We start from the raw sequence: 27,343 nt of genomic DNA, 5'->3' as shown, positions 1-27,343 counted from the left end.
TGAAAACACAAACCATGACTAAAACATATTTATATGTATCATATGGGGCGAGGTATATGAAATCCATTTACCAAACCTCAAATGATCCATTATTTAATTTAAAATGTGCACAAGTGGTACAGACAGGTTTCCCAGGATTGTATTCTGATCAAGTGGGACAAGCAAGATAGGAACTTTTTGTGGCCTTCTTGGTATTTCCTCACCAATAATGGTTTATAAACACTATCATTTTGTCAGTAGAACAATGGCTTAATGTATGCACAGTGGTAAGTAGTGGGAGTTTTAGAATTTCTGATAGGGCTGGATTGTTATTTTGTCCAAACCTAAGTTCTCTCCTTTATTATTGAGACAACAGTTAGTAGATTTCCAATATTGTTTCTCCCTCTCTGGGGCCAATTGCTCAATGTCTCTTGTCAATTTTTCCAAATTCTCATTTGGGAGAAGATTCCTTTGGGCCATGACAGAAGTTGACTATTGGTTTCCTTAACAGCAGCATTTTTGATGGAAATATTACTAAGGTGGATTACTTCATCTTCCAGGGAATGCCTGGGAACCTTAATAATCAGGGAAGCCAACAAGAAGATGGCATCTAATGTATTTTGGATATAGGAGTCATTTTGAATTTTATCTTTCTTTGGAGGTAAGGACATCTCACTATTTCCGTAATACTCCAAAGTCAGGAGCTACCCCTAAGGCATACCAACTATCAGTATAAATGTTATCTATTTTACCCTTGGGTGTATAATTCAGCCATTTGGGGTGAAGTAGCCAAAGGTAAAGGAGCTGTTTCAATGACTTCAAAAGAGTTGCAGTAGCATACCCAGTATAATATTTACCACAGAAATATTTTATCCTTTAAATAAGAACCATCAGTAAAGCATGAAAGATTTGCATTGGCTAGAGGAGTTTCCTGTAAATTGCCACAGGAAGTCAAAAGATAATCTGTCAGCATTAAGCAGTCATGAGGGGTTTTGTCTAGATAGAATGTAGTCCTTGTTTTGAGATCAGATGCCTTAAGTATTTAAACTGAGTTTGAGCAAACTGTAATTTTTCTTTGGACACTTTATGTCCCTTTAAGACCAAAAGGTAGATGCGGTCTTCCTATGAAGAAGTTTGAAAATAGGAGTAGGGAAGCAAATCATCTATGTATTAGAGCAAGGTAGAGACTATAGAAAGCTTTATATCATCCAAATCAGCTTTTATGGTTTGTGAAAAGTAAGAGGGACTCTCTCTGTAACCCTGGGGCATTATTTACTATTCAGGTGTATTTTTGTTCTTCCCAAGTGAAAGCAAAAAGATATTGGCTATCCTTCTTAGCTGAAATACTAAAACTGCACTGCATTGATCAATTATAGTGATAAATTTGCTTTCAGTGGAAATGGATGTTAGTAGCACATGGGGGTTAGGAACAATAGGGTGCCTAGGGATAACAGTGTTATTTATTGCTCAAAGATCCTGGACAAACCTTCACCCTCAGTCGTTCAGTTTTCTCATAGGTAAAATAGGGGTTAAAGGGCCTAGTGCAGGGGATGTTGAGGCCCTGGACTTCATAATCTTTTATTATGGATTCGATGCCCTGAAGGGCTTCTTTATTTATAGAGTATTAATTGTGGAATGAGATTTGGAGGGATCTATTTGAATATTGATGAGAGGTGCACTGTGGATTCTGCTGACATCAACTGAAGATTTTGCCCTCAAAGAGGCTAGTAGCTGATCCAATAGGAACAAATGATCATTGTCCCTGGTCTCAACTATAATGCCATCAGAGACACAGCATAGAAAGATGTTTAATGGTCATTTAATTCCCCTGGTTGGCTATTTTGATTACTACTGTCAAATTATAGAATTATTTTCCCCTTTTGGGAGAAATTCTGGCAAGATAGTTTTCTAAGAAATCTCAGCCCAATAAATTGAGGAACTAAGGAGGAAAAGGGTATGTCTCAAAAGGTCTAGACAAAGGGAATAGGTCCAGAGACCTGTTGACATTTATTAGACTCTACTTTTGAACTGTTTTTTTCATACTCCAAGGCAGGGGCTGCTTTATAGCAGTGGGGTTAAGCACTGAGAGTGTAGTTCTGGTGTCAATATGGGCAAAGATTTCATTCCCAACCTGGAGAGTTGTTTCTCCAAGCTGATTAATAGGGAGAATTGGGAAGAGTTCCTCAGTTCCCAGAGGGGTTCCTGAGACCAGTTCCTCAGAGTTCCATCACTGGGAATTAGGAGGACACTAGAAAGGCTGGTTAGAAGGTGCCTGGAGTGCTGCAATTTGTAACAATTCTTTTTCTAATGCCTTGGCTGTTTGGAATAACAGAAACTAGAAGGTTTTGAGATTTATTTAGGGGCGTCCATTTACCAAAGTTGAAAAAAGAATTTTAGTGGTCTTTCTTTTAGGTAGCTCATCTAGGATGCAAGTAAATTGGTTTGCCATGTTAAGTAAATCTGGAGTGGGCAGTTTCCTATTACATCTTGGTCCTTTTGACTAAGAGAGAAAGATTCCAGTTTAGCTCATCAATAAGCAGAATTATATGCTACTAGGTAGATTCAATATCCAAAAGAAGACAAGAATATTCTTAAAAGATAATTTGGAGTTGATTGTAATAATCATAAATAGACAGGTTCACAAGACTTCTGTGTGAAGCTTGAATTTTGTTCCTATCAACAGGCTTAGGAAAAGCTATTATAATAGCCCAGTGGAGATTTCCAATGAATTTTCTATCGTGTTGCCCCAAAGTCAGGAGTCTGTTTCTCCCCTTTGGGATGTTCCCTTCTGACTAGTTTCATCCAAGGCTTGGCCTGATCCTCACCAACTAATTGGACTAATTATGTGGTATGTGGACTAATTGATATAAACGTGAGAAACTAGATTGGTAAATTTCAATAGCTATGCTACATTCTTCTGCAAACTTATGTGGGTCCTCAGTCACTTTAAGCAACTCCTTAACTATGACTTGCATTTTAGCCTTAGTCCAGGGAACATAAGAAATTTGAGGTGTATTTAGATCTTCTGAAGATTTAACTTTAAAGAGGCAAGTTTCAATAGTTTCAGAAGAGGAGTGAGCGGGAGAGATTCAGAGGAAAAGGGAAGTTCAGCAGAGAGAATAGAGGAAAATAGTGCTAAAGGTGAGGTCTGAGCATAAGATGGCTGCCATGTGTCTGCAGACAAAAAAGTTGGGGTGGGGAACAAGAGGCCTCAGAAGCCATTTTGACTTCTTTCAGTGGTTTGCCCCAGTTAATTTAGAAATGGTATTTTGCAAAGACGCAAACTTAGAGTCCTGAAAACATCTGGAAGTTTCAAGGTACCATTTAAAAATATGCATCCTGTTCAGATGTTTTTTTCTTTTTCTTTTTTTCCTTTGGAACCACGACTTTCTAATTTAATTTTGAGTAGAATAAGTTTGGGGAGAGGTAAAGTTCCCCCACAATGGCCACTGAAGTTCTAAATTACTTTTGGACAACTCAGACTACTTAGTGAGAAATGCACATGAGGAGGGACCATAGTTTTTAAACATAAAACCGGCCCAAGTCCAAGTGAGGGGGGCACCCTCAAAGCATTTGGTGATTGGGATCCCATTTCTTAAAGCTTTTTCTAGAGAAAACAGAAACATTTCTAAATACCAGTTTCAAAAGCAATAGCCTGGTTCCAGTAGGAATCAGACCAAAAGCCAGAACAGTTCCAGTAGGAATTGCCCGGTTCGGAAGAAATAGGACCAAAGGCTGGCGGGCCAGTTCCTAAAAGGAGTCCGACAGAATGCTAGCACAGTTTCAGCAGGAAGAGTCTGATCCCAAACAGGTTGACTGAAGGCTAGCACAATTCCAACAGGTACAGTTCCAACCAGAAGAGTCTGATCCCAAACAGTGGGATTGGAGGCCTGCACATTTCCTCCTGGCACCAGTCCAACAAGAACAGTCTGATTCTGAAAACGAGTCAGACCAAAGGCCAGCATGGTTCCATCAGGAACAATCCAATTCTGAAAAGGAGTTGTATGAGAGGCCAAACTATTACTCTGAGATAAAAACGAAAACAAAAACAAAGATCCCAAACAAAGCCTGAAGAGCTCAAACACAAAGCATGGAGCTCAAAACCCAGGAGAAAACTTACCTTCCAACTCATGGGTCAGTGAGAAAGCAGTGAGCCCCATCGGCTCTGTGGGCATTGTCTGATGTTGGCTCTCCAGCCTGGGGGTCTTTGGAGGTTTGCTCTGGATCCCGCATTTGATCACCAATATAAACCCTAAAATAAAACTACCAGTTATTTTACGAGTGAAAATGGTCGTTTTGGGGAATAGCAGAGAATTTCAGTCTGGGACAAACAAGCTACAGCAAAAACTTCCTGACTCCATTTTAGTGTGGTTTCCTGTGACAATTTTCACATTTTTTAATGAATTAATTTCATCTTTTATTTGTAGTAAGTTCTCTTTCATTTGGTTCATTTTATCTTTCTTTCCTTAATTAATTAGCATGAATACTTAGCAGCTCATTTTCACTCTTTCCTTTAATAATAAAGGTATATTAGGCCCACACTTCTTTTCTGAGACGAACTGACTGTATCTCACAAGTTACAGTATGAACAGTGTGAAATCCTTTTTTTCCCCTTGTCATTTAAAACGTGTTTAATTTAGATTTAGACTCCAATTGCCTCCATAGGTATCTAGGAGTCTCTTATTTTAAGTAGTTAAGTTTTAATTTAACTTATTTTCTTAGATTATATTCTGTAAAATATCAGCACTTAAAATTTTATTACTTTCTTTGTAGCAAATTTTATGGCAGGTCTATAAAAGCAACATATAATATTACATTTTCTTTACTCAAGGCAACTGATATACAAAGTGATTGAATTAAGTCTTTCTGTGACTATAGTTATTTTTTGTCTATTGCATCTTTCAATTCTGAAAGAGTGGTTGGAATATTTTAATGTAACCTAATTCTAATAAAGTTCTTAGTTATCTATTTCTTTTTTTTTTAATGTTTATTTTGCAAGAGAGAGTGTGAGCAGGTGAGGGGCAGAGAGAGAGGAGAGATAAAATCCCAAGTAGGCTCCACACTGTCAGCACATATACCAACTGAGAGCTCGATCTCATGAACCGTGACATCATGACCTGAGCCAAAACCAAGAGTTGGATACTTAACCAACTGAACAACCAAAGCACCCCTCTGTTTATTTTTTAATATTCTAATTGCTTTGTAATCTGATACATTTCCATGTAAGTATATCTCTTTGGAACATATTCTTTTTACCTATTCATAGATGTCCCACAATAGCTCTCTCCCCTGGAAATTCTACCTAAACCTGCATCCTCAAAAGTACCTTCCAAAACTTGGTAGTTTGCCAGTCCTGCATATTGCTGTCCTCCAAGACTCAGTTAACTTTGAGCGTTGAGGGAGAGAATGCTTGGGATGCAAATTCACACTGTTGTTGGATGCTTTAGGTTTTTAATTTATATTTTTTCCTTCCTGACTTTTATGATTTTAACAAGCCTTCTCACCCATGTAGTGTATGGAATATTGATAAGAGTTATTAGTAGTAAATTAAGAGGGACAGAGGAATTTAATTAAAAGTGAGAAAGTGAGATCATGGAGAGAGGCAAAATGTGCAGGTATAATTCCTTTTTATGATAATGACGACCATTTATTGAATGTCTACTATGTGTAGACACTATGTACATATGCATACTGTTTAATCCCTGTAGCAGCACTATAGGGTAAGCATTATTCACTTCATTTTAGAAATGAAAGAGTGTTTAGAGCACAGAGATTAGGTATCTTGACAAATGCCATGCATGTTAATAAGTGGCTTAATTAGAAAGTTGGGCTGATTCCCAAAGTATGCCTAAATCCCACCACTCATTTTTCCCCCACTATACCCATTGCCTTACTTGTATGAAGATTAAGAAGAAATTCTGAATAAATGGTTATCCATAGATTGTAGAAGTATAATACTTAACCACAAAAATTGCATTTGTTTAATAAATATTTGTTCAGCATAGTACTAGTGCTGCAGTCACTAAGCAAGAAGAAATGATGGTGGAGTAGGTGTTTTGGGAAGAAAGACAAATAAAAGTTGGCATTAAAGGAATAGAGAAGATCACCCAAAGCAAGTCCATAGACTACAGTGTGGGCACGGATAGTGAGCAGAGAAAGGCTGAAGACAGCTGTTATAATAATCACCAAAATTTAAGGAATAAGCTCAAGAAAAAAGTTCATGAAGAAAAAATTAAGAGAATCACAAAGAGGATCAAGAAAGATAATAACATTTTGAAAATCAGGAAGAAGAAATTTTGAGTCTAAACTTTAATGAGTGGATTTTTGCTTCACCTATCCCTAGGTTATGATAAACAGTGGCTTCCTCTTCCAACACCATATGCAAGTTGGTGTTCCATTTCTTGGGCTCGGGGCAAAGACTCTCAGATCTTTGGGAAACTGATCAGAAACCTGGATAGTCCCCAAATCCTCTAGAAAACTGAAGGCTCTGAAATTAGAGCATGGCTACTCTTGATGGACATTACTATAAGCATTGGTTCATACTTCGTGGTTTTATGATATACAGATTGAGTAATATCTTGAACCTAGTCAGTTCCATTATACCATTACACCACAATATGGCACATACTGAGAATTGCTTTAAAAAACGAATTTCCTAGGGTGCCTGGTTGGCTCAGTTGGTTAAGCATCTGATTTTGACTCAGGTTATGATCTCACGATTCATGAGTTTGAGCCCTGCATCAGGCTCTCTGCTGTCAGCACAGAGCCCACTCTAGATCTTCTGTCTCCCTCTGTCTCTGGCCCTCCCCTGCTCATGTCCTCTCTCTCTCTCTTTCTCTCTCTCTCAAAAATAAATAAACATTAAAATAAATTTCTTACATAAACTTATTTATCATTGGCCTCTCCTTATAAAAGGATACAGGGGCATCTGAGTGGCTCAGTCGGTTGAGCCTCTGACTTCGGTTCAGGTCATGTTCTCTCAGTTCACGAGTTTGAGCCCCGTGTCGGGCTCTGTGCTGACAGCTTGGCCTGGAGCCTGCTTCAGATTCTCTGTCTCCCTCTCTCTGCGCCTTTCCAGCTCATGCTCTGTCTCTCTCTCAAAAATAAATAAACATTAAAAAACTAAGTTAAAAAAAAGGATACAGACACATTACCACAGTTTGACTTTTCTAGTTGCTTAGAACATGAATAAATAGGAATTATTGTGATATGTTTGAATTTCTTTATTGATGTTTTTTGAAAAATTTATGTTTAGGCAACAGACCTGTTGCATAAATGCAAGAGCTAATTAAAAAACTCATCTGCTCATCATTCACTTGACATGTCTGAAAGTCAAAACAAAAGTATTTCATTTTTGGGGTACCTGGGCAGCTCAGTCAGTTGAGCATCTAACTCTTGATTTCCACTCAGGTCATTATCCCAGAGTCCTGGGATCGAGCCCTACATTGGGCTCCATGCTGAGTGTTAAACTTACTTAAGAGTCTCTCTCTCTTGCTCTCCCTTTTTCCCTCTCCCCAGCTTGTTTTCTCTCTTTCTCTCTCTCTCTCTCAAAAAAAATTCATTTTCTGTACAATGTGAAGTGCAGCAAGACTCCATGTTGAAAAAGACCATAAAAACAACTTCATATCATTCCTAATTTGGCTCAATTGAATCTGTTAACAGGAAACAATTGATTTAGAGGTATTTATTATATCTCTACAGACAGAGAAAATTATCTATTTAGAGAATCACTAACATCTCTTTAAAAAAATTTTTTAATGTTTTATTTATTTTTGAGACAGAGAGAGACTGAGCATGAGCAGGGGAGGGGCAGAGAGAGAGTGAGATACAGAATCTGAAGCAGGATCCAGGCTCTGAGCTGTCAGCACAGAGTCCGACACGGGGCTCGAACTCACAAACCACAAGATCATGACCTGAGCCGAAGTTGGCTGCTTAACCGACTGAGCCTCCCAGGTGCCCCGCTAAGATTATCTCTAACTGATAATCCAATTTGAATGAATATGTTATTTTTAATAACAAAAATATTCAAAATTTTACCAAAGTATTGACTATATTAAAAAAAAAAGTGTCTTCTGAGGACCAGTAAAGCCAGGTTATAACTGTACCACTGCTATTAACTCACTTGCAGAGTTTGAGGAGATCAATTCAAACTATCCCTGTGATTTCTCCTGTGTCATATTAGTAGTAATTGCCCTACTGACCTTACTTTGTTGTTAATGAATTTTGAAAAAGGTGAATTCATTCAAGTAGTATTTATTAAGTGTTTACTGTGTGTCAAGCTTTGTTCTAGCACCAGGGGTTGGTGAAGAACATGCCAAATGAGACCCCTGATTTCACAGAGCTTAAATGTAAGCCAAGAATAATTACAGTCACATGAGGATGAGTACCACAACAGTAAGATTTGGATATCAAGATGATGTATGGTAGCTTGGGAATGCAGGGAAGAACTCTCTGAGGAAAATGACATTTCAGCTGAGGTCTGCAGGATAAGAGTTGTATATGCCAATAGCATTCTAAGTAGAGGGAGAACATATGTAAAGTCTGAAGGAATTTAAGGAGGTGTGTGAAGTTCAGAAAAGCAAATACAAAGAGTGATGGGGAGGGAGTGAAAAATAATGGTTATTAAAATACACTGAGACATGGCTAGTGAGAACATAAACTGGTTTAACATTTCAGAAAACATTTTGGTAATATGAAATAAGAATCTCAAAAAAAAAAAAAGCCAACAACATTTCTAGCCTTTGACTCAAGAATCTCACATCTGGATATCTATCCTATGAAAAATCATATGAAATATAGAAAAAAGTTAGGAATAAAGATATTCATTAAAGTAGGGGTGTCTGGGTGGCTCAGTTGGTTGAGCATCCGACTCTTAATTTTGGTTCAGGTCTTAATTAGTAGCAGTGGGATGCCCTCCCCTTCATTGCCACCTTCTTCTTTTATTATTATTAAATAAAGTATATTATAACAAATGTTTTCTCATATTATTGCTCACCTCTGGATCTAGATCACAGTTGAGGAACTCTCAGAAGGTATCCCCATTTTATATAAGGGTTACTGGCAAATCAGTCTCATGTCCCTCCAGAGAAAGATATTATCTTCATTACCCTGAAATATCGCCTGGGAGAAGAGGGAAAGATCTCACCTTTCTTATTCTGATCAGTAAACAAATCTGTCATTTCACCTGTAGGGAGACAGATTTCTGGTTTTCATGGCTTTCTGCTGTGGGAACAACCTTGAAAAGGTAGTCCACAACAAATGTATAGAAATGCTGTGGAGAATTGTCTGCCCAAAACCCCAATGACTATTATTTTTTAATTATTTTATTGCTAACAATTCTTTTTTTAAAAAGCCTATTTTTTTTTTTTTTTTAGTGATGCCTACATCCAACGTGAGGCCCCAACTCATGACCCTGAGATTAAGAGTCAGGCTCTTCCAAGTGAGCCAGCCAGGCACCCCACTGCTACTAATTCTTAATGCTGTTTTAGCAAGAATTACTATAATGAGTACATGATATTCATAGTTGAGTGGAAAATGGAAGTTGACTACATAGTGACTCAGACTTTTCCTTATCAAAACTGTCAGCCAATCTAGGGAAGTTTCTGCCACTAATTAGCTATCATAATTTCTCTGGGCTCCATTTTCTATGAATTATTTTTTTTTAAGACTAGTTGGCTGTCTAAACTCTAATTTACTTTAGATTCCACAATTTTATTATTCCATATATAGAGGCAAAAGAATTAAAAAAACTCTACAGCTTAGTGAATAAAAACATCTTCTTTATCCATTCATCTATTGATGGACATTTGGGCTCTTTCCATACTTTGGCTATTGTTGATAGTACTGCTGTAAACATTGGGGTGCATGTGTTCCTTCGAAACTGCACACCTGTATCCCTTGGATAAATACCTAGTAGTGCAATTGCTGGGTCGTAGGGTAGTTCTATTTTTAGTTTTTTGAGAAACCTCCATACTGTTTTCCAGACTGGCTGCACCAGCTTGCATTTCCAGGGAGACAGAGAATCTTAAGCAGGCTCCACGCTCAGTGCAGACCCTGATTAGGGGCTCAATCTCATGACCTGAGATCATGATCTTAGCCAGAATCAAGAATTCGACCCTTAACTGACTTAGCCACCCAGGCACCCCTAAAAAATCACTTCTAACTTCACAGTTGGTTAGAATTATTTTTTCCATACAACCTCTTTAACAATAATAGTAGAAATAGGAGTGAAAAGGGTGCCTGGGTAGCTCAGTCAGTTAGGAATCCAACTCTTGATTTTGTTTCAGATTGTGATCTCACGATTTGTGAGACTGAGCCCTGTATTGGGCTCTGCACTGACAGTGCACAGCCTTCTTGGGATTCTCTCTCTCCCTCCTTCTCTGCCCTGTCCCACACTCTTGTGCTATCTCTCTCTCTCTCTCTCTCTCAAAATAAATAAGTAAACATTAAAAGGAAAAAAGAAATAGGAGTGACAAAGGGATTCATATTTGGATAAAGCCCAGAGAGAACATCATAGCAGGGGGCCCCTCAATTGTGGGAGGTTTCCTGAAAGCTCGAGGGAAGGAAAGGGGAAAGCAATATGAACAACATTGGTCTTCATATTTTTTCCAAGAAACTTCCTATCTGCCTTCAAGAATTTACAGTTCTTTTGAGAAGAGTGACATGAAAAAAACCCAACAATAATAAAATGAACTGTATATATACAGGATTTCCAAATACAGACCAAATGAAGTTCTTTTATGGGGTAAAATGCCACAAAACACATGTAAATGAGCATTATGTCTCATATTCAAATGCATGGTTCTTTTTCACATGTATGTATTAAGAAGTCTTATTTTGATTAAGATGCAAATTTATGTAAAGACATATACAGAAATACAAAGAATCCAGTGAAGAAATAGGCAAGAGACATAAACAGACACTTTTCCGAAGAAGACATCCAGAGGACCAGTGGCACATGAAAAGATGCTCAACATCACTCATTATTAGGAAATACCAATCAAAACCACAATGAGATACCACCTCACACCAATCAGAATGGCTAAAATGAACAACTCAGGCAACAACAGATGTTGGCGAGGATGCGGAGAAAGGGGGACACTTTTACACTGTTGGTGGAATGCAAACTGGTGCAGCCACCCTCAAAAACTGTATGGAGGTTCCTCAAAAAATTAAAAATAAAGCTACCCTATGACCCAGAAATTGCACTACTAGGTATTTATCCAAAGGACACAAAAACACTGATTTAAAGAGAGCACATGTACCCCAATGTTTATAGGAGCACTATCAACAATAGCTGGATTATGGAAAAAGCCCAAATGTCCATTGACTGATAGATGGATAAAGATGTGGTGTATATATTACATAATATACATATATAATATATACGTATATATAATATATATACATATATATTATATACGTATATATAATATATATACATATATTATATACATATGTATGTATATACATACATATACATATACATATATACATATATACATATATGTACATACATATACACATATATGTATATACATATACACATATATGTATATACATATATATGTATATGTATATACATATACATATATACGTATATGTATATACATATACATACATATATACACACATATACATATATGTATATATACATATATACATATATGTATATATACATATATGTATATATGTATATACGTATATATGTATATACGTATATATGTATATACGTATATATGCATATTTATATATATATAAAGAGATATATATATATATAATGGAATATTACTTGGCAACCAAAAAGAATGAAACCTTGCCATTTGCAACAATGTGAATGGAACTAGAATGTATTATGCCAAGTGAAATAAGTAAGTCAGAGAAAGATATCATATGATTTCCCTCATATGTGGAAATTAAGAAGCAAAACAGATGAACATAAGGGAAGGGAAAGGAAAATAAGATAAAAACAGAGAGGGAGGCAAACCATAAGAGACTCTTAACTATATAGAACAAACTGAGGGTTGCTGGAGGGTATTGGGTAAGGGGATGGGCTAAATGGGTGATAAGCATTAAGGAGGGCACTTGTTGGGATGAGCACTGGGTGTTATATGCAAGTGATGAATCACTAAATTTTACCCCTCAAACCATTATTACACTATATGTTAACTAGCTTGGATTAAACAGGAAGAAAGAAAGAAAGAAAGAAAGAAAGAAAGAAAGAAAGAAAGAAAGAAAGAAAGAAAGAAAAACATATGTTAGCAACTAACTCTAAAGGTAGTGCTACTGAGATGGAGGTGAAACACAGATTGTCAATGACATTAGGGAACTCATTTGAACGGTTATTTTTGTTAGAAAAGGTAGCAAGGACTATTGCACTCCATCTTTGAGAAGCAGCTGTTGGCATTCTCTGCCCATGAGTCAGGAAAACTGGGTTTCAGGCCAAACCTAACTGCTATCTAGCTTGTGATCTTGGGCACGTCATTCTGTTTCACTGGGTGTGCCTTGGTTTAACTGTTCTGTGCTAATCAAATGTGGCTTGGAATGATTAAGAAAGAGTATTTTGTAATGATGAAAGTCTCTGAATTAGATTTAGGAAGATAATTCCATTACATAAAGACTTACCGAAATTGCAGCCAATTGAAATTTGGTTATTTGAATTCTACTGTGAAGAGAAGAGCATCTGTTATTTTGCATATTTTGCATTAATTTTTAAAAGATACAATCCTCGTAAAAACCTGGTATAGGTATAACAATGTGCACATTATCAACTTGTAGACAACACACAGCTTCTCAGGGGTGATGTTGCATCTGACCGAGGTCAACATCCAATCTCCATGCCCTTTCATTATAACACAGCCTTATCTGCCCAATTTTTTATCATATAAAAACACAAGGAAAGTTTCCTGTCTTCCAACACCTTAAAAATCTAACATTACCATGAGCATTTACTTCTCTCTGCAACTTATCCCTTGGAAAACTATAACAGCTCAAGAAACATTTATGTTATTTAACAAATGTGTCTTCCATTAGAGAAAGCTTCAAAGTCAAAAAGCTAAACAGTTTGGCAGATCTCACAAAACCAGAAGACCAGATCTCTCATTTTTTGGTGCATAATTTTTAACTTCCTTTCTTTTGAAACCAGAGCATCTACCACTGAAATACATACTATTACTCTTTGGGGTGGACTGTGGGATGTGAGAGGGGTTGAGACACTCTAGAAGGTGGGGTAATGATTCAAAGGAACAGTTGACAGATACTGGGGTGGTCCTATAAAAGATAAAATGGTTTCTGTAGCTGCTGATAAAACTCTCACGTGCTCAGTCAGAATACATATGACACTGAAACCCTGTACTAATTTCCCCTTTGCTTATCTTTAACCCTTGCTTCATTTTTTCTTATTCAAACAAAAGGTTTGAAAGAAAGGAGTAGAAGGTTTTTAATGGAAAAGGGTTTTAAATCTTTTGAGTCTTGCTTTCTTCTGTCTAAAAGTGGAGAATTGGACTAAGTTTATTATTTTAGTTTTGACATGCGGCAATCACAGTTTTAAATTTAGAAATTTATTTTAGGTGAGGATTTATAAAACATTTGAAAACATTTCACACTTTTAGGGATAGACAGAAATAGGCTTAATTCTTCTAACATGGAAAGCACCAAGGACTTACAGGTTTTTCTGACAAGTTAATACAGCTAAATAGGTGAATACCACTGTAAGAATTGTCTATTACTTGAATGTAAACATGGACATCTCTGGAATGTGGTAAGGAGAGTTGGGGAGGTTTAATCCACAGAAAACTTAACCAGATGAGAGAGAAAAACACAGGACTGTTTTCAGTTAACTTTGCTAAATAATAATAATAATAATAATAATAATAATAATAAAAATAAAATAACATTAGCATTTTTCATTGTCATATTAAACAATAACCCAAGCACATGTTTACCAACCCTACATCTTTTGTCTCTCCCCATTCTGACAAGTTTCCCAAAATCTATCAATCTGTATACTCATCCCTGTCCATCTTTGCCCCTCATTTATCCACCTTATTCCTCAACCTCCACTGAAGAGAAGCAATGAGGAGAATATGAGTTGTTTTTCTCTCCAGATTTACCATAAGCTCAGTGAGGGCAGTGATTGCATTTATTTTATCCTGCTGTATCCCCATTAATTAGCAATCACTTGTTGAATGAATAAATTGGTATCCCTTCAAGCTGAAGTATGGGAAGGACTGGTAGAAGCTTCCTTCCCCAGTGGAAAACTGAGAGCCCTGTCTAATCCTCAACTTCCTGCTTTTGGGCTTCATGAATAGAAGGTTTCCCCTGTTTATGAGAAAGAAATAAGGGCAAGGCTAGCTCTCGCTATAATTGTCAAGTTTGAATTCTCACTCTTTCTGCTCCCCTTAGGGCTTTTCTTTTCTGCACAGCTATAAATGATTTATTTCTCCCAGGGAAGAGACATAAATTTAACAGGGCTATTTAGTGATTGCATTTCAATCTTCCCTTTGAACAAATATACATTCTTCATTAATAATGAAAGAAAATCCAATAGAAAAATGAACCAGGGATATGAATTAGCAGTTTAAGTGAAATAAAAAAATTTAGATTCTTACCAATTAATTCAATATGCAAATTAAAATGAGATATTTTTGCCTATAAGAGTGATAAAAATGTAATAGATTGAGCATATCCACTTTGGGTAAAGACATAGAGAAATAGGTACTTTGCTGTATTTTTGACGGGCACAACAATGGAAATAGCCTTTCTTAAGAGCAATTTGACAATATCGATAAAATGTAGCACTTTAACCCTGCAATTCCATGGGTTACGGGTTCATTACAGTATTGCTTATAAAAGTGAAATGGTGTGGCGTGCCTGGATGGCTCAGTTTGTTAAGTGTCTGACTCTTGATTTCAGCTCAGGTCATGATCGCACGGTTTGTGGGATTGGGCTCCACTTGGGATTCTCTCTCTCCCTCTGTCTTTTCCCCTCTCCATTCTGTTTGTCTGTCTCTCTCAAAATAAATAACTAAACATTTAAAAAAAAAGTGAAATGGTGAGTAATAGAAGGGTGACTAAGTAAATTAAGGAAAATCCATACTAAGGAATATTTTTGGAACTGTTCAAAAAAGAAGACAGAGCTTTAAATACAGGCATGGAACGATGGCCATAATGATATAAAAATAAGTTACATGGTAAAATAATATGTGTAACTTCATATTTGTATTTACAAATAAATAAATTGTGTGGGATAATCAGAAAATTTTTAACAATGGTTGCTTCGAGGTGGAGATGTGTGTGTAGGTGTGGGGCCATACCAATCCAAGTGAGGATTATTTATAATATTCTAGGAGGCTATGATATTTAATACCTAAATTTTTAATTGTAAACTCAATAGAGAAAAATTTTAAAGCAAATTTCAACCTTACCTCATTGAAAACAATTGTTTTTATGTTTCTGTGTTCCTTTCTCCCCCCTGCATTTGTTATTTGAGTACTTTGCACCATGTGCTTTCCTGAAAAACTACAGTGGATGTGCTAGCACACTTGCCCACACTTGTGCAGGTGCATACACACACATACAAACACACACACACTCTCAGGTTCTTGCTCTTATAGAGCTAACAGGCTTTATCTGTGTGCATGTATGTTTTTCTTCACCATAGCATAGAACTTATATCTGCTATTATTTTGCTTCAGATTATATCTTATTATGAACACAATAGTTATTATTTTGAATATTCCATCAAAGAGAAGCCATGAAATATACATAATTATTCCCTATAGTTAGATATTTAGGATACACACACACACACACACACACACACACACACATATATATACATATATATACACATATACATATACATACACACACCCTTTCTCAGTTAAGGGAGCTGCCATCTAATGAGTTGTTAATATCTACATAGACATTTTTGAGGCTTTTAAGAAAACTACAGATGGGATCCAGAGATGTCACCCAGTATTGCTCTTATTGCACAGAATGGAAACAGTGACATTGATACCTTTTACTTCCTGTTTACCTCCTATTAGCCAAGCACTTTCCTATATGCCTCTTAATTCTCAAAATAAGACAGGATTAGTATCTTTGTTTTACCAATAAGAAAATTGAAAATTGAAAATTCAGAGAAATTTTGTAAGGAGGGTATAATTTACCACCACTTAAAAAAAAAAACCTTTTAAATTTCCTCTTTTGAATGAGGAACTTGATTAATGCCTACATAAACATCAGGTTTAATCCTCCAAAAACTCCAGCAAAATATATATCTTTACCTCAAATTTACATTTGAGAAAATTCAGAAAAAACAAAGTATAGGTGTATCAGGGACTAATTTGGTAGACTGCTAATAAGAGTGTCAAGCAACACTAGTAAGTGATGCCATCTCACAGTGAGAGTAGACGAGTAGACTCATCCATTTACACCCCAAGCACAGGGTTGGGGGGACTCTCTGTTGCAAGTTTTTCCTCCATTATTGTTACCACAACAGTGGCCATCTCAGTTCTCCTTAGGTAGGTTCAAGTTCTTCTTCCTCCTCAATATGTCCTCAGATTTCCCTTTCCATTTCGTTGAAACCGGAAGGATGAAAAGACAGCAGGACCAGGGACTTCTGAGGTATTTGATGTACAGGGAACAAAGGCAAAGGCGAGGTGAGTTTAATGGAGCGGCTGAAAATAAACTTATTTTTGACATTGCATGGTGATAAGATCACCTCTAAATAAAAACGTCTGTTACTTACACAAAACACCACATATTCCGCCTCTGAAAAACTCCCTAAACGAAGAACAGGGTTTCTCCCTGCCAGAGGCCATAGCCTAGAATGTGTGGTCTTTCTCTTTCTCTTCCACAGAAGCCATGTTTTTTTTAGTCCACCAAAGAGAGTTCAAACTGCTTCCCCACGGTGTCTGGAATCTTGGAGTTCAAACTACACAAATTCCATTCTTAAAGGACACTCTTGCTAATCATTTCAGTTGTGCCTAAGGATATAGACAGGTCCTCAGTCCATTTCACTCCCCCAGAGTCAGGAGAGTAGTGGTTATGAGCATAAAACTTCAAGTTAAAATATTTCTGACTGGAATAACCAGTCTGTCCCTGACTAGATTTGGGCAATTTATTACACCTCTCTGAACTGGTTTTTGTAAAATGACAAAGCCAATATTATGTTTTTCATTAACTTATTGTGAAGAGTAAGTGTAGCTATGCAGCATCATCATTGTCATCATCATTATTACTATCATTGTTTTATAGATCTAAAAACCTTTATAGATTCTGTGTTGGGTTATACTACCCATTCTTTCTGAACCTCAGGTTTAGACATTTCTCTGAAACCTTGACTCATTTCTTACCTCCCTGAATTCCTTGAGTGTACCCCAGGTCTTTTGGTATTTTTCTAGCGTTCAGAGCACATTGTTTTCTTTTCTTTTCTTTTCTTTAATTTTTAATGTTTATTTTTGAGAGAGCTAGACAGAGTGTAAGCAGGAGAGGAGCAGAGAGAGAGGGAGACACAGAATCTGAAGCAGGCTCCAGGCTCTGAGCTGTGAGCACAGAGCCTGATGCAGGGCTCAAACTCAAGAGCTGTGAGATCATGACCTAAGCCAAAGTCAGACGCTTAACCGACTGAGCCACCAAGGTGCCCCCACATTGTTTTCTCATTGCCCCTTGATGCCTGGATAGCAGTCGTCTGCTGAGTACCATCTGGACCAATGAGAACAACCCCATTTCTTGCACACCAGCCAGGATAAGTTTCCAAGAGACATTTTTGTATTTTCTATGTTAAATTCTCAACCAGAATTCTAACTCTATGCTTTCAAGCTTTCCCCAAACGTTAATTGTTGTCTTTAGTTTAATATGGCTCAGGAGTGATTTATATGAAAATTCTCTGGAAATTACAAAGTACTATAGAAATGTTGAAAATGTTGGGGCCCATGGGTGGCTCAGTTGGTTAAGCATCCGACTTCAGCTCAGGTCATGATCTCATGGTTTGTGGGTTCAAGTCCCACATTGGGCTCTGTCCTGACAGCTCAGAGACTGGAGACTGCTTCAGATTGTGTGTGTGTGTGTGTGTGTGTGTGTGTGTGTGTGTGTGCGCGCGCGCGTGTGTGTGTGTGTCTGTCCCTCCCCCACTTGTGCTCTGTCTCTCTCTCAAAAATAAATAAATGTTAAAAAAATGTTTTTAAATGTTGAAAATGTTATTGTTTGTCTTCTGGCAGCTGTTAGTAATTGTTACCACAAAATTCCAATCATGAAAACTAAAGCATTAAAAATCTCACACACATTTTTATTTCTTCTATATTTTTGCATGTAAAACAAACAGAGATGCATTTTTACTTATACTTTTACTTCTATTTTTATTTAGTGTAGTTTCCTTTTCCAGAAATTTGAGGATCTATGCAGTGTGTCTTTCAAATCAGTAAAACCTCTTTAGCCTTTTATTTAGGAATAAAGTTAAGTTTATGTAAAATGAACCAGATGCAGAGAATTTTTTATTAAGTATATCAGTTTAGTTTCTATTCATAATCCTAAATTTATTAATCAAGTGTTGGCAATCTAGGATCTTTAGAAAATTATTTGAATAGATATATAATTTATTATTTATTACAGAGCATTTTTATTTTATTTTACTTTCATCATGATAAGTGTACTCTTTACTCCCCGTCACCTGTTTCATCCATCCCCCCGCCCACTTCCCCTTTGGTAACCACGAATTTGTCTTCTATACTTAAGAGTCTATTTCCGGGTTTGTCTCTCTCTCTCTTCCTTTTGTAAATTGATTAACTGTGGGGGATAAGCTTAGGAATCACCTGGGCTTGCACTAATGGGTTAACAAGGCATAAAGAAATACAAAGGCATAAAATGCTCACACCCGAGTTTGGGTAAATCAGATTGGCACCCCACGAATAGGGGGTGTAAAGGCACCCTGATAATAGGGAGCGGCAAAGGTGCCAGGAATAGGAAGGTGCAAAGGCACCCCAAAATAGAGAGGGGTGCAGAGCCCCCAGAATAAAGAGGGAGAGGCAAAGGCCTAAAATAGGAATGGTGCAAAGGTGCCCAATACATAGGTATATGAAATAAACAAGATTAGATATTCAGGGTGAAAGCACCCCCAATTTGGTACTATAACGGAAAAGCTACTTTCACAGGAGGAAGGCCAGGTTAGGTAAATTGGTGAATTGGACTATGGACAACTGTGCTGCAGGCAAAGCAGCCCAGAGTGGAGATGGTTAACAAAAGAAAAGGCGCCTTATTATCCTCGAGGTTATTTCTCCTATTTACTTCATCCCCTAGGCTAGCTAAGATAAACAGACATGCTGCCTCATGTTCACTGTAAACAACATTCCTCCTGACTGCCCAGCGCCCAGATTTTGTTTTGTATTAACCTAAACCCCTAACCCCAAATATCCTCAAGACCCCCTTTCCCTCACGTCCACAAGTTAATGTTCACAGATTCATCATCTCTTTGTTCATGTCCATCACCATGTTTGTAAACCTTCTGATCCTAATAAAAACAGGGCAAGGATACTTATTCAGGGCTCTTGTCTTTCCCTGGACATTAGCCATCTGTCGCTTTCAATCCTGCATCCCACTCTTTTGCTAGACAAGAGAGAACTTTAGAAACAGAGTGTATGACAAATTAATTAATTAATTTTATATTTTTAAAAGTTTATTTATTTCGAGAGAGAGAGAGAGAGTGTGTGCAAGGCGGGGGGAGGGGCAGAGAGAAAGGGAGAGAGAGAATCCCAAGCAGGTCCTATGCTTTTAGCACGGAATCCAGCATGGGGCTGGATCTTAGGAACCCTGAGATCATGACCTAAGCCAAAATCAAGAATTGAACACTTAACTGACCGAGCCACCTAGGCACCCCTATTTTTTTCTTGAGAGAGAGAGAGAGAGAGAGAGAGAGAGAGAGAGGGAGAGAGAGCAAAAGCATGGGAGATGGGCAGAGGGAGAGAAAGAGAATCTTAAGCAGGGTCCACACTCAGCACAGAGCCCAGTGTGGGGCTGAATCCCATGACTTTGGGATCATGACCTCAGCTGAAATCAAGAATCAGATACTCAACTGACTGAGCCACCCCAGCACCCTTCCCCCTTTTTTTGTTTTTAAACCTTTGCTCATTTGTTTTGTTTCTTACATTCCACATGAGTAAATCACATGGTATTTGTCATTCTCTGACTTCTTTTGCTTACCATGATACTCTCTAGCTCCATCCCTGTCATTGCAAATGGTAAGATTTCATTCTTTTTTATGGATGAATAATATTCCATTGTATATCTATACCATTGTATCCATTCATCCATCAGTGGACACTTAGGATGTTTCCATAATTTGGCTATAATGCCTCAATAATAGTAGGTGTGCATGTATCCCTTTGAATTTTGCATTAGTGTATTTGTATTTTGGGGGGTAAATACCTAGGAGTACAATTATTGGACCACAGGGTAGTTCTATTTTTAACTTTAGGAGGAAACTCCATACTGTTTTCCATAGTTTTCATTCCCACCAACAGTACAAAAGGTTCCTTTTTCTCAAAATCCTTGCTAAAACTTGTTTCTTGTGTTATTGATTTTAGCCACTTTGACAGGTGTGAGGTGATATCTCATGGTTTTGATTTGTATTTCTCTGATGATGTGTGATGTTGAGCATCTTTTCATGTATCTGTTGGCCATCTGGATGTCTTCTTTGGAGATATGTCTGTTCATATCTCCTGTTTATTTTTCTGTTTATTTATTTATTTTGAGAGAGGCAGAGGGAGGGGAAGACGGAGGTAGAGAGAGAGAATCCCCAAGCATGCTCCACACTGGCAGCACAGAGCCTGATGCAGGGCTTGAACTCACAAACTGTGAGATCATAACCAGAGCCAAAACCAAGAGTCAGATGCTTAACTGACTGAGCCACTGAGGCACCCCTCTTCTGCTCATTTTTAATTGGATTATTTTTGGGTGTTGAACCACATAAGTTTTTTTAATATATTTTGATACTAAACCTTTATTGAATATGTCATTTGCAAGTATCTTCTCCCATTCAGCAGGTTGACTTTCAGTTTTGTTGATTGTTTTCTTCCCTACACAAAACCATTTTATTTTGATGTAGGCCTAATAGTTTATTTTTGCTTTTATTTCTCTTGCTCAAGGGAAATATCTAGAAAAATGTTGCTATGGCCGATGTCAGAGAAATTACTGCCTGTGCTCTCTTCAAGGATTTTTCTGGTTTCAGGTCTCACATTTAGGTCTTTAAACCATTTTTTTGTGTATGGTGTAAGAAAATGCTCCAAATTATTTCTTTTGAATGTTGCTGTATAGTTTTCCAATACCATTTGTTGAAGAGACTCTTTTTCCCATTGTATATTCATTCTTCCTTTGCCAAAGATTAATTGATGATACAACTGTGGGTTTATATCTGGGCTTCCTATTCCATTGATCCATGTGTCTCTTTTTATTTTAGTACCATATTATTTCGATTACTACAGATTTGTAATATAACTTGATATCTGGAATTGTGATACCTCCATTTTTTTTTATTAAATATAATTTATTGTCAGATTGGTCTCCATACAACACCCAGTGCTCATCCCAACAGGTGCCCTCCTCAATGCCCATCACTCACTTTCCCTTCTCCCCCACCCCTCATCAACCCTCAGTTTGTTCTCAGGATTTAAGAGTCTCTTATTGTTTGCCTCCCTCCCTCTCTGTAACTTTTTTTCCCTCTTCCCGTCCCCCATGGTCTTCTGTTAAGTTTCTCAGGATCCACATATTAGTGACAATATATGGTATCTGTCTTTCTCTGCCTGACTTCACTTAGTATAATACCCTCCAGTTCCATCCACATTGCTGCAAATGGCCAAATTTCATTCTTTCTCATTGCCAAGTAGTATTCCATTGTATATATAAACCACATCTTCTTTATCCATTAGTCAGTTGATGGACATTTAGGCTCTTTCCATAATTTGGCTATTGTTGAAAGCACTGCTATAAACATTGGAGTACATGTGCCCCTATGCCTCAGCACTCTTGTATCCCTTGGGTAAATTCCTAGCAGTGCTATTGCTGGGTAATAGGGTAGATCTGTTTTTAATTTTTTTAGGAACCTCCATGCTCTTTTCCAGAGTGGCTGTGCCACTTTGCATTCCCACCAACAGTGCAAGAGGGTTCCTTTTTCTCCACACCCTCTCCAGCATCTATAGTCTCCTGATTTGCTCATTTTAGCCACTCTGGTGTGAGGTGATATCTCAGTGTAGTTTTGATTTGTATTTCCTTGATGAGGAGTGATACCTCCAGTTTTGTTTCTATTTTTCAAGACTGCTTTCACTATTCAAGGTCTTTTGTGGTTTCATACAAATTTGAAGATTGTTTGTTCTAGTTCTATGAAAAATGTGGTTGATATTTTGATAGGGATTGCATTAAATGTGAAGACTGCTTTGGGTAGTATAGATATTTTAACAATATTTGTTCTTCCAACCCATGAGAATGGAATGTTTTTCCATTTCTTTGCATCATCTTGAATTTCTTTCACCAGTGTCTTATAGTGTTCAGGGTGCAGGTCTTTCACCTCTTTGGTTAAGTTTATTCTTAGATATTTTATTGTTTTTGGTGCAATTGCAATGGGATTATTTTCTTAATTTCTCTTTCTGCAGCTTCATTATTAGTGTATAGGAATGCAACAGATTTCAGTATATTGATTTTGTATCTTTTGACTTACTGAATACATTTGTCAGTTCTAGTAGTTTGGCAGAGTCCTTAGGGTTTTCTACATAGAGTATCATGTCATCTGCAAACTGAGAGTTTTACTTCTTTCTTACCAATTTTGGTGCCTTTTATTTCTTTATGATGTCTAATTGCTGTGGTTAGGAATTTTAGTACTATTTTGAATAATAGTATAAAGGTTTTTTGCAATAAATTACTATTACCAGTTCAAAACTTTTGTATGAATCAAATAATGTCACTATAATATTATTCAAATTATATTTTGTTCTGCTAGCTCATAGATATAGTGAGTCATTCAGTAACTGTCTTATATTGATAATAAAAGCCAAGAAATCATGGAGAAAAGTTGAGAAAGAGTATACATAGACACTTAACATTAAAAGAAATATAAATAATAATACTCAGAAAATGTTTACAATTCAAGTAAACATAAAAATTAAAATTAGGCCTTGTTAAATCATCATATTGATGAAAACATAAAAGATCCAGGGGTGTCTGATTGGCTCAGTTTGTTAAGCATCCAACTCTGATTTCAGCTCAGGTTATAATTTCACAGTTCATGACTTCAAGCCCTGTATCAGGCTCTGCACTGGCAGTGTGGAACCTGCTTGGGATTCTCTCTTTCTCTCAAAATAAATAAGTAAACATTTAAAAACATAAAAGATCAATAATATCCAATGTTGGCTATATTTTGGAGTGGCACTGCCCCAAAAAATTTTTCTGTGATGATGGAAATATTCTATATCAGTGGTATCCCATATGGTAGCCACTGACGACATGGGGTTATTGATCATTTAAATAACCAGTATAACTGAGAAATGAATTTTAAATTCTATTAAATTTAAATTTAAGCCACTACATGTAGCTAATGGTTCTTGTATTAGAAAACACAGGTTTGAGAACATGGGCAGTTCATTAAATACTTTGTGGTAGTATAATATATTTTTTTGGTGAATGATTTGGAAAAATCAAAATTTAAAAGGCAGACACTTTTTTTTGAAGTTTATTTATTTCTTTTGAGGGAGGGAGGGAGGGAGTGCATGAGAAGGAGAGGGGCAGAGACAGAAGGGAGAGAGAGGATCCCAAGCAGGCTCTGTGCTGAGCCCCACATGGGTCTCAAAACCAGGAACTGTGAGATCATGATCTGAGCTAAAACCAAAAGTTAGCCACTTCACCAACTGAGCTACCCAGTTTCCCCATGGCAGACACATTTTGACTTAGCAATATTAAGAGTAGTAATTATGAACACTTTAACAAATACTTGAAAATGTGCAAAAAAATCAAATGATATTTATTGAAGTATAATTTTTAAGAATTAATAGTTAGAAACTCAGTTAAATATCCATTAGTACAAAAATAGGCTAAGTAAATTGTGATATGTTTGTAGTATGCAACTTTATAGTTGCTTATAAATATTGATTTGTAAATGTTGACTTGAAAAGTTATCCATTATAGTCTTTTAGATTAAAAAATAATTATATGGCTAAAAATATGCATAGTATGGCAAGTACATTTCCCAAAGGAAAAAAAAATATGTGTATATGCTTGTCTATGCATAGAAAAATGCATGATAATATATTAAAACAAGTGCCATTGGTGGTTTTCAATGGAAGGTGGGTTTATATACTAACATGCTACTTAAATATTTTAAAAGCATATTTTCTTTTTGAAATTAAAAGAAATCCATAGAAGAAAAAACTTTCTTCTGATGTGCTCACTAGAATTCAAATTATGTGAAATTTATATTCTACCTTTTAGGATTTTATAATGCCAGAAATGAAAAAAATGCATTTATTAACAGTTGTGAACATTGGGATGTTGACTACCCCAACGTATAAAAGGAGAGGTTATGTGACTGTATATTTACTCTTGATTTGTGCAGGTGGTATTGCTGAGGGTAGTTGCAATCTGTAAAGAAATGTGGTGAAAGGGATGCCTGGGGGTGCAATTGGTTAAGCCTCTGACTTCTCCTTGGATCATGATCTCCCAATTTATGGGTTCAAGTCCCATACTGGGCTCTGGATCAATAGTGCAGAGCCCACTTGGGATTCTCTCTCTCTCTATCCCTCCCCCACTTGCACACTTTCTCTCTCTCTCTCTCTCAAAATAAATAAATAAACTTAAAAAAAAAAAGAAATGTGGTGAAAGATCAGTGTGGAATCAGTTCTCTTTGAATGCCAAAATCATGTGGTATTTATCCTGCATATAAGCCCCCTAGTTGCTAACTAAGCCCAGATTTTGCTGATTGATACCTCTTCTTTAAAGCTTCTGGTTATCACAAAGTCTTGGATCAAAGAGAAGGCCTTTTCTAAAATATAAATTTGGTCTCCTCAGTCTTCCACATAAAAATCTTTAGAAGTCTCCATACAGGTTACAGAATACCATCAAATCCAAACTCCTCAGCACCATATGCCAAGACTTCTCTAACCTGACCCCAATTTTATTTTTCTTCCTTTGTCTTGCACTACTTTCCCATTCTCTTCCCTTTTGCAACAGACCTCTCATTTACTCCTCAAATATCCCAACCATTCTCAAGCCTTCATGCCCCTTTTCAGGCAATGTTTCTCAGTAATACCCTTAATTACACCCTTCTGTTCTTACCTACCTGCTAAACTCAAGACCTAGCTTAATGTCACCTCTTTGAATCTCTCCTTGATGCCTGTAGGCAGAACTAATCTCTCTCATGCTCTCTGGTTTCTAAAACTCTCTGTAATTACTTCTATCCTAAATTAGAGATAATGTTTACATATTAAATTAGAGATAATTATTTGCATTACTCATTATCATTTTCCCCTCTCGATGAGGAGTTCCTCAGGCTGCAATCATGTCTTATTCATCTCTGTATGAGTTAATGCATGCGTAACTTGGCAAAGTGTAAGCCCTTGATATATGGAGTTATTATTTTGTTGTTTATATTCTTGATGCCTCCTCCAATATATATTACAGATTCCATATTTAATTGATTTTGCTTGACTTAGTGAATTACTCATTGTACATACTTGAATGGCATGGCTATTACCTAATCTCTGGCTGAAAATGGTACCGTCATGTTGCTTACCTATGCTTTTGTGAATCTTAAAAGTTTTTAATCTTTCCTCATTTCAGATTATCATATTGTTCCTTGACTTTATATCTTTATTTAACTTGCTCACTGCTTAAAGAACCATTTACTGAACATCTATTTGAACCAGAGTGCTTACTAGTCACTGAGGATACAGAAGTAAATACAGTGAAAATGATTCCTGCCCTCATGAAGCTTCAGCATCTAGTAGAAAACATAAACATTAAACAAAATGTTATATAACTAAAACTTGATCTCTGCTGTGTAGGAAAATCACAGGGTGTTATGAATGCTTTCAAAAAAGGACTCTAACTTCATCAGATGAGTTAAGAAATACTTCCTGGAGGAAGTGATATTTAGGTTGATATCCAAAGAAAAGATAAGAATTAGGTTTAAAAAAAAGTGGGAGATTGAGAAAATGGGGGAGAATTTCAGACAAAGGGAACTAAACTCAGAAAAATAGATCCTGAATGGAAAGAAGACAGTAGGATTGATAGAGCCAAGTTGCTCTCTAATGAATATGACTCCCTTTGTTGGGATTCTTATGTATATATACTCATGCATGACATTAATTAAATAATCAGGATGGAGCATGGAAGGTCCCCAGAATTCAAAAGCAAAACTGTTTAGTAAAATTTTTGTTTATTCAGAAGTTGGATGTGTATTTGACACACTTATCATGTTTAGTTGTGATCTTTCCAAACAAGAAATCATGAGGAAATCCATACATTTCCCATCATCACTCTTGGAGATGAAGGGAATAGATTTTATAGCCTAGTACTGCAGTGTTTCCTTACCACCACACACACACACACACACACACACACACACACACATCATGATAAAGACATATTTTTAGCAGTTTTTTTAAATTTAATTCCTAAAATTAACTTTTAAGTTCTTTCCCACAGAAGTCTGTTTTATTAAAGCTGTAACTGCTCTTTTCTGGTACAAAACTCATGTAACTCAGAGCAATAAGTAGAGTCTTCTCCTTTTGGCTTGAGGCCCAGGGAGACATGTATAATACCACTCTGGGTTATGGAACCTACCTATTTCTCCTGAGTCTACTTGGAAAGAAGTATTAAAAGCTGATTCAATAATGATCTTCTCCTTAAACCATCAGTACCTTCCCTCCAGCACAGTATTTTTTCTTGGGCAAATTGGGGCATTCACATCTCTCCTGATTTCAAGCTTGTGAAGACAACCTATCTAGTCCAGAGGTCTGGGCTGGTTAGTAAAGATATGTTTCTAAGGTTTGGTGTCTACAGAAGTTGTCTTGCTATGTATATAGAGAAAAACTAATCTGTGGTCACAGAATGAATTGCTAACCTTGACTGGCCACCTTGTAAATGTAGACCTTTGGTCATAAGATTGCACAACAGGAAAACCATTGATAATGGATCAGAAGTCCCAACTTCATGTGGGGAGGAGGTAAAATGTTTAAAGCAAGGAAGAGTCCTGACCTCCAACCTCACTTCCCACTTCTGGTAGGAAATTATGTGCCCAGATATTTCCATCTTTCTTTGCATACAGTGCAGTCAAAAAAGTTGAAATGAAAAGAGTGTGGCTGGGGCAGGGATGACCGAAGTAA

General features: G+C 36.8%; 1 protein-coding gene across 2 annotated transcripts in view; it reads right to left on the bottom strand.

Moving 5' to 3' along the window:
* The window catches only part of LOC123380452 (tigger transposable element-derived protein 1-like), a 177,754-nt gene that overhangs the window by 4,399 nt on the left and 146,012 nt on the right, over window positions 1-27,343 (bottom strand). The window contains exons 3-4 of one of the 2 annotated variants that reach the window (XR_006586218.1): window positions 12,604-12,643; window positions 4,100-4,231 (exon numbers count right to left, since the gene is read on the bottom strand). The gene's annotated coding sequence lies outside the window, so the exon portion shown is untranslated. The remainder of the gene's footprint in view (window positions 1-4,099; window positions 4,232-12,603; window positions 12,644-27,343) is intronic. The other variant, XR_006586220.1, reaches the window with a different exon arrangement.

Source organism: Felis catus, chromosome D1 (assembly GCF_018350175.1).
Source record: "Felis catus isolate Fca126 chromosome D1, F.catus_Fca126_mat1.0, whole genome shotgun sequence".
Taxonomy (NCBI): Eukaryota; Metazoa; Chordata; class Mammalia; order Carnivora; family Felidae; genus Felis; species Felis catus.
The sequence above is the reverse complement of the archived record's forward strand: the minus strand, read 5'-3'. Positions and strand labels throughout refer to the sequence as shown.